We start from the raw sequence: 16,939 nt of genomic DNA, 5'->3' as shown, positions 1-16,939 counted from the left end.
TTTTGAATGAATACCCTCAAATTCTTAGGGAGAGGTGAAATTTGTAAATACTTGAAATACACTATGAAACCTCTATAATTCCATCAAATTTTCTAACTTTTTAAAATCCTTTAAAATCCATTTCTACTTGAATCCACCTAAAATGTTATAAGCTAATTTCAAATCCTAATTAAATACACCCGAATTCACGGTGAATTTGCATCGATGCAGAAAACACATACATTGAAGTGTTAATAACAAAAGCATGGTATCTTAAATAACGTGAAACATCGGTTTCAATTGATGATGAATACGTGACAACTTTGACACAACAGGAACCATTTTACATTGACAACATTAATCAAATGGAGAAGAATCGTTCGATAATCAATGAGAATTAGAATGCTCATAAGACGATCAGTGCTAGATCATCCCATTATGCATATAATGTATCAGCAGTAGGATCGAACAACTCTTTAATTTGACTTTTCACGTTGTTCTTCATCCAAGTAGATAATTTCAATCCCCTTTGCACCAAAGGTAAATAGGAGAGCCTTCCTTGCTGCCTCTACGTTGATGTCACGTGCCTGGAAATAGAAGAGTTGGCTTTCTTCTACATGGCTATCGTTTGGTATGCACACGGGACGGGACGGGACGGAGAGGGAGCAAAGGTATCATCGGATGGAAACAAGGAGGAAGAAGGAGACAGAGTTTATAATTTTGTGTTCCACGGATGTGGAATGAGTCGTTCCAGGGGTTGAGACGAAACGAAAATTCACTCAAAATTCATCCCGTGGAACAACGTGTTCCGCCCATTTTAGGCGCACCAAACGTGAGAAGAAACACATCGTCCCACTCCGTTCCGTCCCGCCCCACGTACCAAACGGTACCTAATTGCACATCCATGGGAACATTTGATACCGTCAACGATAATTTGAAGATTGGGTTTGACATTTACAGTTGCACGAGGTGTAAGAAAGAAGAAGACTTTGTCAACTGCCTACCGCCTATTTGCTGAGCATATCTGCAAATTAGAAGTGCAAATTTTGTGACTGTATCAGTGAGCAGCAAACATAAATCTAGTCAACGATACAAGAAGAAGCCTCATAAGTTCAGAAAAAATGCTGTCCAAGCAAAGGAACTTCATTAAAATAACCCCATAAATTAACATTGCTTTCACACAGTAGAGACATCTAATTTACTTGGTCTAGAACTACATAAACATAAAATCTGAGAGTCTCCATAAACAAAAAATTCATATCGGGCGAGAGAATGGACACAAAGTTTTGTGAGACAAAGTTAAGAAGTCCCAGTAATCTGGACAATCAGATGAAAGAGATTACATGTTGACCTTTATGATCCCATAAAAAAACAGCTTGTCCTAGAGAATGAGACACGATGCACTTGTGAAGTTGTCTGAAATAACCCCATGGATGGTCCAGGACTGCATTATTATGTAGATCTTGTGTTTGATTACTGATAGACAATTGCTTTTTTATAAATCGGTGATTGTGTCTGGTCCTAGTTGTTGAACATGGAGATTATGCTTGCTCAACTTCCCACCAGAATTAACTTCCAAAAGCTCATATGTACTAGCTGATTCCTAAAAAGCAATCAACTTCACAAATTTTATGCAACGGGAACTGCGTGATAGATAGAGGGATAAAATTTTGTATCAGGTATAAGCAGACCTGGTATTTTGGACCTGACCCGTTAGTATTAGTATTTGGGTGGATGTTTAACGGATTGGGTCGTTAACGAGTGAACCCGTTAACAACCCGTTAAATAACAGGTCACTTTGGGTCAACCCGTTAAATAACATGTCACTTTGGGTCAACCCGTTAAACCCATTAGCACCCATTAACACCCGTTAGTTGAGAATATTTTAGTAATTTCAATAAAGTTTTAACAACAAAATATAAACTCTATGCAAAAAAAAAAATAATAATACATGTTAACGGATTTAACGGGTGCTTTAACAGGTTTGGTTCGGATGACCCGTTAACTTAACGGGTCGAGTTCAACCCGACCCAAACCCAATAAACTCGATCCGTTTACAGATATAAGGCCATGGAAAGTGACCAAAATTGAGAGTTCATCTTCAAGAACTCCTCAATTATACAAATTTCCTCTCACTTCTCCACCAACACAAGTTACACAACCACCCTCGGATTTGACAATGGCAGTATATTTAACCCTTCATCACCACCCTTATTTGCAAAGTATCGCAGATAAACTAGATATTCTAACTTGCACCCAGTTGATACATAAATCACGGTTATATCTGGAGCCCTGATTCCATTAATAGACCAAAAGCGAATGTGATAACGTAGAAGTAAGTATTTAAGTGTTAAACAGGTTTCGTACAATTTGGGAAATGGCATAAAAGCAAAGAGGATTATACTGAAGTTTCCAGATAAACTTTCTGCTCATGAATATTCGTTTAAAAGTTTAAGCCCACACCCCATCTTTAGCAACAACATTCTATTTTTCTTATTATTCATAGCCTACCAAATCCATGGCTGCTGTATCATTCACACCCCACATTCAAAGACCGTCGGCACCATTATTTTCTACGCCCAAACCCTTAAAACCAAACTCAGAGTTTCAACTTAAGCTTCTCCAACTTCACAACTCGCCTTATCAGACCCTTTTGTCCTTCAACCAGCTGAAGCTCTTAAAGACTCACTACCTTCTTCTTCTTATTCTTCATCTTCTTTACCTCTACAAAATCTTAGAGATTGTTCCTCTAAAGCCTCTTCTCAACCCTATATGGTGAACCTACCAAGCCACTAAAATTGCAAAGATAAAATCTGAAAACATCCAAAAATCTATTAAAATCCAAGCCACATCAACAAAATTACACAAAGATCAACAAAAAAAAAGAAGTCACTTGCTAATTCATGAAGCCAAATCTCAAAAGGTATTATTGAATCCTTTAGTGTGGCGTGTGTGTGAGGAACTTTTGCAGTTGAGAGGGATTTGGTTGTGGTTTGTTTGGTAAATTAGTGGACGAGATTTAGTTGTGGAATTAAGCAAATACAAAAGCCTGCAATGTGTCGAAACACCAATTTTCTTTCAAGCATTATATCAAACACCATGAAGAAACACATATTCTGATCAGAAGATGAGAAATGATGCTGATGTTAGTAGGAATCAATTGGAGAATTGTAACAATAAATAAGTTACTTCATGTTCCACCATATTCCTTAAAGTTACTCATCCAAGTGGTACCTTACATTACGGTATAGAAAAGCTAACCAAATCCCTAATTCCCAAATTTATATATCAGAATTCAACAACCAAAAAATTAAAAAACTGAAATAGAATGACAAGAGGAAGAAGAAGAATTTGAACAAAAAAGACTTCTGAGGTCCTGCCTATGGAGTTGTGATATTTTAAAAATGATGCATGACTTACAAAAGCAAGCACATGAGAAAGCGCGCGCAATGCAGCTGCTACCTTGAATTGCTGACGTCGTTGGTTTCTCTTAGGTACCGTTTGGTACGTGGGACAGGACGGAACGGAGTGGGACAGGACAGAACGGAGTGGGACGAAGCGTTCCATCCCATGTTTGGTGTGCCTAAAACGGGTGGAACGCGCTGTTCCACGGGACGAGTTTTGGATGAATTTTCGTTCCATCTCATCCTCTGGAACGACTCATTCCACATCCGTGTAACACAAAATTATAACTTCTCCGTCTCCTTCTTCTTCCTCCTTGTTTCCATGCAACGGCATATTTGCTCCCTCTCTGTTCCGTCCTGTCCTGTGTCGTCTAATTCCATTCCATTCCGTCTCGTCCCGCCTGCATACTACCAAAATGTCTATACGATGCCATCCTGGTCATTCACCAATTTAAAAAAAATTTTGTTTTAAATTATTTTATTTTGAAAATTTTCAAGTCAAGTTTGCACAACGTCGTTTTTCCTGTTCTAAACCCAAATGAAAAATAAAATAACTGAAGCATAAAAACACAAAAGCATGGCATCTCAAATGACGTAAAACATCGGTTTCAATTGATGATGAAGAATGTCCCAAATGAAAAAGTAAAGGGACCATGAGTTGAGTTTATAGCTTAGTTTAGTTCAATTACTCATTTGTCTTTAATAGATTGCCAAGTTGAGAATTATAGTTTTTCTTCAATTCAATCATGATCGTTCATTTTCTATACTACTGAGTAGACTGAATTATCGTAGAAAAATCGGAATACAAACACGTGAAGTTACTATTCTTATAAGACTAACTTTCATTCTCAAAAATCAATTTACATGACACTTAAACACTGCCACCACAACATCTTGTGTCGATAACGCAACAACGTTACAATGGTACCACCATATAACTTCTTCTCGTATTCCTTAGTCCTATACCCATAAAATTTTGTCCGTGCAATCCTACCCATAAATTAAAGGATGAAGTGGATGTAACCAAATGATTTTAGACTTTTTATATTACATTATTAAGGAATTCCTAGAAATTTCAACACTGATTTATACCAAAAATTTAGCTGTACTTTCTAAAGATACTACTTATTAAGCAATAAAATCGCTACCGTTTCTGCATAATATTAGTTGTAATAAAAAAATTTAATGAAATCCTCATTTTATTATTATTTTTGCTAGTTTTTCTCAACTAATTTGGGATGCTATCCTAGCAGTATGTTGATATCATGAAAGTCTTTTTGGTAATAACAAGAAGAGTGTCAATATCATTAAAGTATTTCTCATAATAATTGACTGCTATCTAGCATCATCCAAAAACACTCTCGCCCTCTAAAAACTCAAAAGAAAGTAAAGCCATGGTTGCCGATGGCAACCCCCTCACTTTTCTCCTACTACTCATTGTTTTCTTCCTTTCTTCACTTTTCTTAGTTTTCCTCTGTACTTTTCTCATATTTTCTTAGGCTTGATCCCAATTTCCTTGAGCTTGTCTTAGATCTGGGTTTCATGTCCATTCCTTGGCTTCCTTGGCATTTTTCGTTATTTTCCCTTTTTTCTCCCACCCGATTTTCTCTCTCATGCTTTCCCACATCCCACTTCTCACCCAGCCATAAGCTTGTTCTTGAAGTGCTTGACTCGATTGGTTCCATGGATCCACACCTCATAGCCCCTTGCCTTGCCGGCATGCCAAAATTTTTGGACAAAGTGTAGAACGGTTTGTGTCGTAACAGGAGTTTTGTTTTTTGGTTTATTTTAGGACAATTGTGTTTTTCCGGGTTGTAATCTCTAATAAAAAATATAGCTCCATGAGCAAAAGCCCTTGTCATGATGAATCATGCGATGTATTGGTGATGAGTATATAATGCAACTTGAGTAGTAAAGTGTTTGTGCTATGAATGCTTAAGCAGGTAAAGAGTACATGTGTTGTGCGACCCCATAGAAGTTCACTATGAATCTTTGGGTACCTATCATGAGATTTATGGGCACTATCTAATAGTAAGAAGTATAAAAAAAAGAAATTATTTGTATATACGTTCAAACCACAGTTGGTCATATTTCTCAAGATGAATATGTCAATTTATTTATATATTTATTGTATTTTATTAATTAATATATTTCTTAAAACATATACTTATAGACTCCCTATCCCTATTAAGTATATATATATATATATATACTCACTTAGGTATCTTTATAACAATATAAGGATATGGTTAAAATATAAAACAATAAATAACATGTACAAATATTAAATCGAGGTACCCATTCTATGATAACTCTCAACAGTCTCCCCTCCATTTTTGTGCCTTAATGGGCTTAGTATTTTTGGCAATTGGCTTCTTTATCTCTTTATGTTCAAAAAACAAGATTTTTTTAGATACAACAAGGACAAATCTTATATATATATATATATATATATATATATTAAGATTTACTTGGATCATAACACGGAAATCTATTTAGTAAAATATGGCATAATATGCTGCTTCCTTCGAGCATAAGCTCTTATGTATGTGTAAACATGATAAATGAATTATAACTATTTTCAAATAGATCGGGATTGGGGAGAATTTTTGAAATGTAAAGTCAATATATCCATATGTATTAGGAAATCATATGAAAGGGATGTTATTATTTTAGTTTGGATCTAAGAAATTCAATGAATTATCCCTAAAGGTTCACATCATAATAGTGTTGGTTGATAAGAGTTACTTCGAAAACAAAAAAAGTAAAGAAAATAAATTATTTTTGTTATTCTCCCAATTCCAATAAAATGCAACTAGGTCTAGTTAGAGTATGAGTTGGCGATCAGAACGTATATGGGTAGAACTTATAGCGGGGTCTCGAAAAACAAGTAATTTCTGTTGGGCCTTTATTCTTTTTTTTTTTAGGTTCATTAGGGTTTTTATTGGTTGGAACGTCTAGTTATTTTGATAGGAATTTTATATCTTTATTTCCTTCTCAACAAATATTATTTTTTTTTTCCACAAAGTATCATGATGTCTTTCTATGGGATCACAGGTCCTTTTATTAGCTCCTATTTATGGTGCACAAATTCGTGGAATGTAGGTAGTGGTTATGATTGATTCGATATAAAAAAGGGCATAGTGTGTATTTTTCGTTGGGGATTTCCTGGAAAAAATCGTCGCATGTTCCTCCGATTCCTTATGAGAGACATTCAGTCCATCAGAATAGAAATTAAAGAGGGTATTTATGCTCGTCGTGTCCTTTATATGGAGATAGAAGGATAAGCCATTCCCTTGACTCTTACTGATGAGAATTTTACTCCACGAGAGATTGAGCAAAAAGCTGCTGAATTGACCTATTTCTTGCGTGTACCAATTGAAGTATTTTGAAAAAAAAGAACTGAAGAATGCATGAATGAGTCAAATGCTTCTTCTATTATTTTCCTTGGCGTAGCTAGGCCATCCTGGACTTGAACCAGAGACCTCACCCATGAAGTAAATCATCGCATCTACGGTCCAACCAATTGGGAGAGAATCAATAGGGAGCTTGATTGTAAGACCCACCTGTCAAGCAAGGACGAAAGTTGGGCTTAGTGATCCGATAGTGTCAAGTGGAAAAGTCATCGCTCAACGGATAAAACTTACTCTAGGGATAACATGCTGATCTTCCCTAAGAGCTTTCACATCGACATGAAGGTTTGGCACCTTGATTAGCCAAGGCTTAGCTCAGGACCCCATTACTCGTCATATTTGGTTTGGTACTGCTACCGTACATGACTTCGAGAGTCATGATGATATTACTGAGGAATGTTTTTATCAAAATATTTTTGCTTCCCATTTTGGGCAATTGGCAATAATTTTTCTGTGGACTTCCGGAAATCTATTTCATGTAGCTTGGCAAGGAAATTTTGAGGCATGGATACATGATCCTTTACATGTAATACCTATTGCTGCATGCAATTTGGGATCCTTATTTTGGTCAATCGGCTATAGAAGCCTTTACTTGTGGGAGTGCTCTTGGCCCAGTGAATATCGCTTATTCTGGTGTTTATCAATGGTGATATACAATCGGTTTACGTACTACTAAGGATCTTTATACTGGAGCTCTTTTTCTATTATTTCTTTCTACCATATCCTTAATAGCGGGTTGATGTAGTTTTTTGTTTGCTTGTTGCCAAAGTGCCAAGGACATTTGCATTTTGATTTAATATTTGAAAATGATTTGTTTTGTTTGTAACTTTGTTTAGCCATTGAAGAAGACATATTTGAATACATGCATGCAAAAAAGCAAAAAACAAGTAAACTTTGACTACCATTTTAATTGGTATTCAAATGTTTTAGTATTCGGAACTGTAAACTAGCATTAACCGAAGTATACAATTTTAATAACAAATTCAAGCGGAACTGCACCGAACCAAACTGTTAATATTTTCTAGTTCCGGTTTAAGGTGGAATTGGGCCGAACCGCACTGTGCCAACTTGTCACATCCACATTCCGGGCTTTACTCCACCGTAGCACGATATTGTTCGCTTTGGGCCTCGACCACACCATCACGGTTTTGTTTCTGGGAACTCACACGAGAACTTCTCAATGGGTCACCCATCCTGGAATTGCCCTCACACAAACTCGCGCAAACTTCGGAGTTTTGATGAACTCCGAAGCCAGTGAGCTCCCAAAAGGCCTCGTGCTAGGTAGAGATGAAAATATGCATATAAGGCTTACATGATCCACTTCTCTGGGCAATGTGGGATATTACACAACCCCTAATGAAAGTTTCATCTCATAATAAAGACTTTTATTATAGGACAATTGACAGAAATTACCAATTTTGTTATTTTGGACCAAAATAGGACAAATCGATCATGCATACTCCATGTACACCATGTACAAAGGTAAAATGATGAAAATACCCACATATAAATTGTAGAAATACACAGTTGATTGAGTCATTTGTTTGATTTCAAATAGAAGGATGTCGAAAGAGAGCTTTTAGTTGAGTTCAGATCTGTAAGCATGTCTTATGCATGTCAGGGGCCTGTCGTGTACATCAATGTATATGGTGCTTATTTACAAATTCATCAAACAAAACAAACCCATCAGTTTTTGCTAATTTTTGAATCGAAAACTAATAAAAAACTGAAAATTTTATTGAAATAGTCTAACCTAAACAAAAAACAAGACTTTTGAAAAAACAAATCAAAACCAATGGATGAGGAATTTTCCGTGTGCCAATTTCTAATCCAATATCTCCTCACAGAGCTTTAGATCTTGTTGTTCCAATTCCCAATCTAATCCAATCAACCTCTAATCTAAGCTCCCCATGATTTCATTCCTGACCTTGCTAGTCATGTTCACCTTCGTCTTCCTGTTGGTTCCCAGCGACTCCTCCGACAACTCACCCAAAGCCAACGATCTCAGCTCGATCATAAGACAGAGCATCGATAAGTGAGCGACGAGTCGCAGGTTTGTAAAGGAAATGGGGTCACACTAAAGTCTGGGAGTAGAAGAAACGGTGTCGAGGTCAATATTTGTGAAGCAAAGAGGAAATGAGGTTTGCGCAGGGCATAGGTTGTAGATCTGATCTTCTTCTTACTCTTGCACCGTTGGGGGTTAGGGTTTGTGGAACAGGGGTCCCAAGAGAGGTTTTCGGCCAAGGAAATGGAAAATGATGAATGGATCTTCGCAATAACTCATTTATAACAGTGTTTTAAAAATTGGCCTAGGCACTAGACGGTGGTCAACTGTCGTGATTAACCTATAGTCGGGAGGAAAATCAGGGAAGGGATTAGGCGGGCGCCGAGGCGGTCTTGGCGTTTCACTGCCTTTTTATGTTGTCAAATTGAGGAAGGAGGAATGCAGAGCATAGCTACACAGTCTATTCTAGGTTTTGAATTCCAGCGAGGAAGACGAGAGGAAGAAGAAGAAGAGGAGAGAAAATTAAGTCTCTCTCTTCGATGCTCAACCACGTGACCGGTCTCACTTTCTTCATATTTAATATATTGTAAACTATTGTCCAATTAAAATGGGACACCTAGCATCCTAATTGCTTGAATTCATATATAAAGGAGGGTACAACTATAAAAATAAAATAAAAAATTGAGGGTACAGGCTTACAGCTAGCACAATGATGCCCCACTTCCCTCCCTTCTATGCATCTTGGTTTCCCACCCTCCATTTTTTATGTAATTATTTTAATTGTTGATTAAATACTTTCTTTTTTTGTCAAATACTTTGTTTTCATAGATTAAATGATTTCTAAACATATATTTGGCGCCTTTATTCTTCTTTAAATACACTACAAATTCATATCATCTTTGAAAAAATTTCAGATTTGTATCATTTGAACTTGTATCTTATTCCATCAAATTCAAGTACTAATAATATAATTTGTGTATTCTTTTACTTTTATTTTTGCATTTTATCATTCTTTTATTATCCATACAAGTATATTTTTTTAGGTGTAAATATGCACTTATTTACAAGATATATAATAAATTTACATAAATCCGCCTAGGCCACCCAGGCGCTAGGCCCCTGCCCGTCGCCCGACTAGTGCCTAGCGATTTTTAGAATCTTGATTTATATAGAGGCAATTTGGTCATTTCAAGTTTTAGAAAAATCATATTTCTATCATATTGTTATGCATGACTTATGCATGGTCTGTGCATATCCCAAAAATTCTATTTTAGTCCTAACAATAAGAAAATAGGTCATTTCTCCCAATTTCACTTTATTATATGCCCAAGTCTTCAAAATTGCAAGTTTGATTTTAATAAATTTGAACATTGTAAATTTATTAGACCATCTCCAATATTTGGGTTAAAATCTAAAATTTTTAACTCAGAAAATTTAGGGCATGTTTGGTACTCTACTTCAATCCAACTTTTTAAACTCAAAAATAATTTTCAAGTTTTAGGCTTAAAAACTTGTTTGGTAGGACTATTTTCAAAAACTGAACTCAAGACTAACTTAAAAATATAGTCTATTCTATAAAAACATAAAAAATGAGTTTTTAGAGTTTTTAAACTTAAACTCACTTATTTCTTTTTTCTCTCTCTTTGCCTCTTACTCCAAATCTCTCTCTCTCTCTTTTCTTCTTTCTCACCTCTTTTTTTTTTATTTATTTTTATCTTTTTCGTATCTGCTTCAATCTGCTATCTTGATTCTCTCGGTTATTTCTCTCACTCTTCTTCCTCTCTATCTCGTCTGATCCTTTCTCTTCTTTCTCTTTCCTTCAATCATCTCTTACCTTCTTTCTTCCTCTCTCTCTTTCTCTCTCGCCTGCGACCCCCTCTTTTTAGATCTCTGTCTGGTTTAAGTCGTAAGATTTAAAAATTTTAAATCGCAAATCAATCAAGTTTTTGAATCTTAAAGAAAATTGTTTTCAAGAAATGTTCTTAATAAATGTTTTGAGAAATGATAAAAAAATTTCAAATGGGATACCAAACAGACCCTTAGGTTTTAACCTAGAAACAACATTTTTGCTCCAACCCTTTTGGGTTAAATTTTTAGCCCCAAAGTATTCAAGAATGAATTTAGTCCTAAATTAATTTTATAAACATTTTAACCTAAAAATATTTAAATTCCGATAAATATTGAAAAATAGCTAAACTGACACATGAAACTCATGAAACACCATAGAAGAATACGAAACACATGTTAGAGATGTATAAACACAAAACACATGAAACATACAAAACACACAAGACACATATGAAACACATGAAACACATACAAAACACATGATATAGATATATAACACACCAAATACATGAAACACACGAAACACATACTAAAGGGGTGTGCTATCCACACACCCCTTTTTACTTATCACATACTCCTGTTAATTTCTGTTATTTGATATTCTTCAATTCATTAGATTTGACGGCTGAAAATTAGAAGGGTGTGTGAAAATTAAAAAGGGGTGTGTGGATATCACACACCTATACTAAATACATATGAAACACATGAAACACAAACCTTAAATCATCATATATATAAGCATATGTTGAATATCTAACCATCACACAACATATTCACCAATCATCCAACTTTCATAGTGTTTTTGTTTTCTTAAAATCATCAATTTCTCTTCAATGGGTGATAGAAGAAGGCGTAGCTTGACAATGCAGATGACACACCAAGCAAGCCTTGCAATTGGGGATGCAGAAATGAACAACGAAGAAGCTGAATTTACAAACTCACTTATGCAATATGAGCACCATACTACATCTAGCTATCATGGTTCTGTCACGAGGCATTTATTTGTGCAGCGTGATATAGAAGAGTGTCATGACTGGATAATGAAAGACTATTTCATTGAACGTTCAAGATATCCTCCTTATGATTTTCAAAGGCGGTATTGGATGATGAGAGACCTTTTTGAAAGCATCTTGAGCGCAGTTGCTCATCATGACCACTACTTTGCAAGGAAGATAGATGTCATAGGCCGACAAAGTTTATCACTTCATTAGAAGCTCACATCTGCATTTCATATGCTAGCCAATAGGTGCCCTGCAAACTCAATTGACGAATATTATCGACTTGCAGAGAGCACTGCTATTGAAAACCTCAAGTGTTTCTGTAAGACAATTGAAGCCATATATGGAGCCACTTAGCTTTGAAAGCCAAGTTGTGAAGACTTGAAGATGCTTATATGCAAGGCAAACAAAATAGGCTTCTCTGGTATGATATAAAGTCTCGATTGTATACATTAGGAGTAGAAGAATTATCCTACTGCCTGGGCTGGCTAATTCAAGAGCTATCACAACAAGCCAACCATCGTACTCGATGTTGTGGTGTCTTACGACTCTTGGATTTGGCATGCATTCTTCGACGTTCCTAGATCAAACAACGATATCAACGTTCTTTGGTCTTCTTCTCTGTTTGATAATGTTGTAAATGAATGGGCACCAAAATGGAGATACAAGTTAAATGGTAATAGACATGAGCTAGGTTACTGCTTAACTGATGGTATTTATCCTAGTTGGGCTACCTTTGTGAAAAACATTTCTCGTCCCGGTGGTGTGAAGAAGAAATTATTTTCGCAAAAACAAGTGTCTTGCAGGAAAGATGTGGTGAGAGCGTTCTAGATCCTACAAGCTCGAAGGGCCATTATTTGAGGGGCTGCACAATTATGGAATGTGGAAGACTTCCATTCCATCATGATGACGTGCATAATTTTGCACAACATGATTGTTGAAGAAAAGTACATAGAAATTGAGGAAGATTCTGATGAAGATGTGGATAGAGACCAACCAACATATGCGAGAGCTATGGTAAGAGATGGTGAATATCTTGCCGCAAACACATACAAAAGTCGACATGATAGTGTCACACTGGGTACATGAAACGTTTAAATAGAATTCAAGCTCTTTAAGGTCATGACACACTTCGAAAGGATTTGGTTGATCATATATGGCGTCAAGAAGAAGAACGGTGATAATGGATAGTTTTAAGTGTGCTAGTGTAGTTGTTTTCTTCTCATAAATTTAAGTGTGACAATGTGGTTGTATTATGTAACAATTTTAAGTGCACTAGTATATTGGTATTTTTCTTGAATAAATTGAAATGTTTTCTTGTGGCAAGTCTTTTGTCTAATACGTTGGTAATAATTATTGAAAGCCCTTTGAATTATTAAAGTAATCTATTATACACCAATGTGTGCAATAATATGTACAATAATTATTGAAGGTGTTGATGCACAAAACCGGAGGGGTCTTGGAACAACGTAAATCCAACCGTGAATCTGCAAGAAAGTAAATAACACAAGATGTATCGTGGTTCACCCCAATGTTTGGGCTACGTCCACACTGATATTGTATTTCTCTGAGAGGATTATGAGGGAGAAAGCCTTTGTAATGTGAGAGTGAGGCTTTGAGAGGGTGAAGGGCATGCCTAAGAATTGGCCTACCCCAATGAGGAGAGTGATGAGTCCTTTTATAGAATAAGGGCTCCTCACTTATTACATATTTGCCCATTCCTTTATTACATAATTACATTTGAGTCCCCCAAGTATTTATATGAGATCTAAATACGGAGGCCCTAAGTATGGTACAAACAGTAGTCCCCCAAGTCTTTAGTCAAGAGAGTCTTTTGGCTGGAGACTTGAAATTCAGTCCATGTGTGGGCCGAAGTAACTAGATGTCGTCTTGAACTGATACTTGATATGAGGCGGTGCTCAAAGTGAAATGATGCTCAATTAAAAGTAGCACATGTTGTGAGGCTGCTCGGCTTGTGGCTTATGTTGCCTTGGTTGGCTCGGCTTGTGGCGTTGAAGGTGAGGCAGTCCCTTTTTATAGAATAAAGGCTCACTCTTCAATACATAAATGATGGGCTAGAGTTGATGCTCGCGGTGAGGCGGTTGCTCAGTAGGCGGCGATGATCTCTAATGATGGTGTGGAAGTCCCTTTTATAGAATAAGGGCTCGCTCCTTAATACATAAGTGATGGGTTAAGAGTGATGCTCGCGGCAAGGCGGTTGCTCAGCTGGCGGCGTTGCTCTCTAATGATGGTGAGAGGGTCCTTTTTATAGAATAAGGGCTCGCTCCTCAATACATAAGTGATTGGTTGCTCTCTAATGAAAGTGAGGGAGTCCCTTTTATAGAATAAAGGCTCGCTCCTCACTACATAAAGAATGGGTGTTCTTTAATGAAAGTGAGGGAATCCCTTTTATAGAATAATGGCTCGCTTCTCAGTATATAAATAATAGGCTAAATCCCCCAAGTATTTTTCATGAGGCCCAGTTGAGGCCCAATATATGGTACATAATGTAGTCCTCCAAGTCTTCGGTCAATAAAGCCTGTTAGCTGGAGACTTCAAATTGAATCCATGTATGGGCCGAAGTGACGGTTGTTCGGAGGTGGTATTTGTATACCTTGCACTGAAGCTTTGTAGGTAAAGCTTTGCAAGTGAAGCTTTTGAAGCTAGAACTTTGTAAATGAAGCTTTTGAAGCTGAAGCTCTCGAAGCTGTAGCTCTGTAAATGAAGCTTTCGAAGCTGATTGACATGAGTGATGCTCATGAATGTTTATGTTGATTGACATGAGTGATGCTCATGGATGTTGATATGAATGATGCCCATGAATGTTTATGTATGATTGACATGAGTGATGCTCATGTATAATTTTGGAGTACTGGACGTACTTTTGATCACCTGATTGGTGATAATAGCTGCAGGGTGCCGAATAATTTTAGAGTACTGGGCGTACTTGTGATCACCTAGTTGGTGATAATAGCGACAGGCTGCCGAATAATTTTGGAGTACTGGGCGTACTTTTGATCACCTGGTTTGTGATAATAGTGGCAGGGTGCCGAATAACGTACTTTTGATCACCTGGTTGGTGATAATAGCGGCAGGGTGCCGAATAATTTTGGAGTCGTAGGGCCTGGCTCTTTTGGGCATATGGGCCTTGGCCTTCCACATAACATTCCAGCCCATTATTTTGGGCTTGCTGTTTTTTTTTATTACCCTCTGATGGGGTTATACAGATATCTGCGAAAGATAAGAAAAATAAATTACATCATTAAAAAATAAATCTGACCCATTGCTCAATGGGTCACACCTATAATTCTCTTTTCTGCATGTCATTATCACTGCAATTATGTCTGCTTCTTTTTATCTTCTTTTGCTTTCTGTTTTTTTTTTCTGCTTTTCTACTTTTGTTTCCCACTTTTCCTCTTTCTTTTTTTTTTGAAACATTCTCTCAACATCATGATTTTTTCTTTTTCTTTTTCTTTTCCCTTTTGCAGATGGCAGACAATGAATGATTAATATAATTAATAATAAGAAAAAAATCTTATCTCTGCTTTTGCTTTTCCTGTGGTATTCTCAGGAGATGGGATATTTGTAACAAAAACTAACCAAAAGTAGCAGCACCATGACTTGTTGACGTACTGTTTTTGCCGAGGCAACCGCTCTAGAAGTCGCTTGAACTTGGTGGAGGATTCGGTTTCCAACAACCTCTCCAAAACACGTCTCGGTATGGGGTTGGATTCCTGGTTCTCGGCGACGGCCCGTTGCGCCACCAACCAATCGTTTTTCATTGTCTTCAGTATACAAAGAGAGAGTGAAATAGTACCCAAAGGAAGAATTTGATGATTCAGTAAGGAACAGAGAATCAAGAGGCTCAGAACTCCTCTAGTTCTGAAGCAAATCACTGAGGACGGACGGTTATGTGGGATCAAAGCTATGTCGCTGTTGACGAATGCGAAGCCTTCCACGAAGTTGAACAAGTCGCCGTCGTCGTCCTGTTGAGTCACCAGTAACTCGGCGTCCTGAGTGAAGTCGTCAAACTCGGAGTACACTAGCCTTATCCATCTCACCATGTCCGGGGTGGGTTGCAGAAGAACCCTAGCTTTGGTGATGATACCGAACTGACCGATACCGCCAAGTGTGCCGAAAAACAGCTCCGAGTTTTCCTTTTTGGAGCAGTTAAAAATTTCTCCCTTCCCCGTAACGACTTCTAACTCTGTAATGTTCGACGTTTGTGGACCATAAGGAAAGCCTGACCGCTGATGCCCGCGTTGGATAACGTCCCGCCCACGTCAAGCTCAAGTAATCAATCCATGACCACATATCTGCAGCTTGAAGTATCTTCTGAAGTTTTTTGGAGATAACGTAACTGTGCAACCTGAGTGATATCTTCGGCAATGTTGAGACCTTCAACGGTGGTTTGCGGCTTCACACACACAACCTTGCACACCACAGACGAAGACCAACACTTGCCTTTCAGCCTCAAACCATTGATCTTGGTTATACCGATGGACCTTAGGCCGGTAGTTGTGGTGGGGCACGCCGGTCGGAACTATATGGGAGCAGTGAGCTCCGAGGGGCCGGAGAGGAATGATGATGTCAGCGGATTGGTCAGAAAAGCAGAAGAATAACCCATCTTTCGTTGCTTTCACTTGAGAGATTCTCTACGTGAACATCAACTTGTTGAGTGGTGTCATACGGTCCGTGTGAGCAGAGAGCAAGGCTTGACTTCTCTTGCCCCTACATAAGAAGGCTGTCGAGTTCAACCCGTTGAGCACCGCACCGGTGGTTGCCGTCATCTCTTTCTCTCCCCCTCTCTATCTAGGACTAAGCAAAAACAGAGACTCAAAAAGTTTTTCTAGTGGCAATGAGTGTTTGAGAGTTGTTTGGGTGATGGTGTTTTATCATTGTGAGTTTTAGAGAGAGAGTTTGTGGTGTTTTATTTGAAGAGGTGAAAGAGATCAGAAGCAATTAAGAGACATAGAGAGTTTTGGTTGTCTCTTGGGTTTTGCAGATCCACGGTGGACAGTGGTAAGGTTGTGAAGGTTTCATGGTGGTGAGATGAAAAATTGAGAGAGAACCGACATAGCTTTTTGTGTCGATTCCCACAGACGACGCCAAATGTTAATGCACAAAACCGGAGGGGTCTTGGAACAACGTAAATCCGACCGTGAATTTGCAAGAAAGTAAATAACATAAGATGTATCGTGGTTCACTCTAATGTTTGGGCTACGTCCACACTGATATTATATTTCTCTGAGAGGATTATGAGGGAGAGAGCCTCTGTAATGTGATAGTGAG

At 37.6% G+C, this 16,939-nt stretch overlaps 1 pseudogene; it reads right to left on the bottom strand.

Moving 5' to 3' along the window:
• Positions 1 to 455: 455 nt before the first annotated feature.
• LOC103416264 (protein ABCI7, chloroplastic-like) lies at positions 456 to 15,711 on the bottom strand (annotated as a pseudogene).
• Between the last annotated feature and the right edge of the window lie 1,228 nt (positions 15,712 to 16,939).

This window comes from Malus domestica, chromosome 15 (assembly GCF_042453785.1).
Source record: "Malus domestica chromosome 15, GDT2T_hap1".
NCBI classification, from domain to species: domain Eukaryota; kingdom Viridiplantae; phylum Streptophyta; class Magnoliopsida; order Rosales; family Rosaceae; genus Malus; species Malus domestica.
The sequence above is the reverse complement of the archived record's forward strand: the minus strand, read 5'-3'. Positions and strand labels throughout refer to the sequence as shown.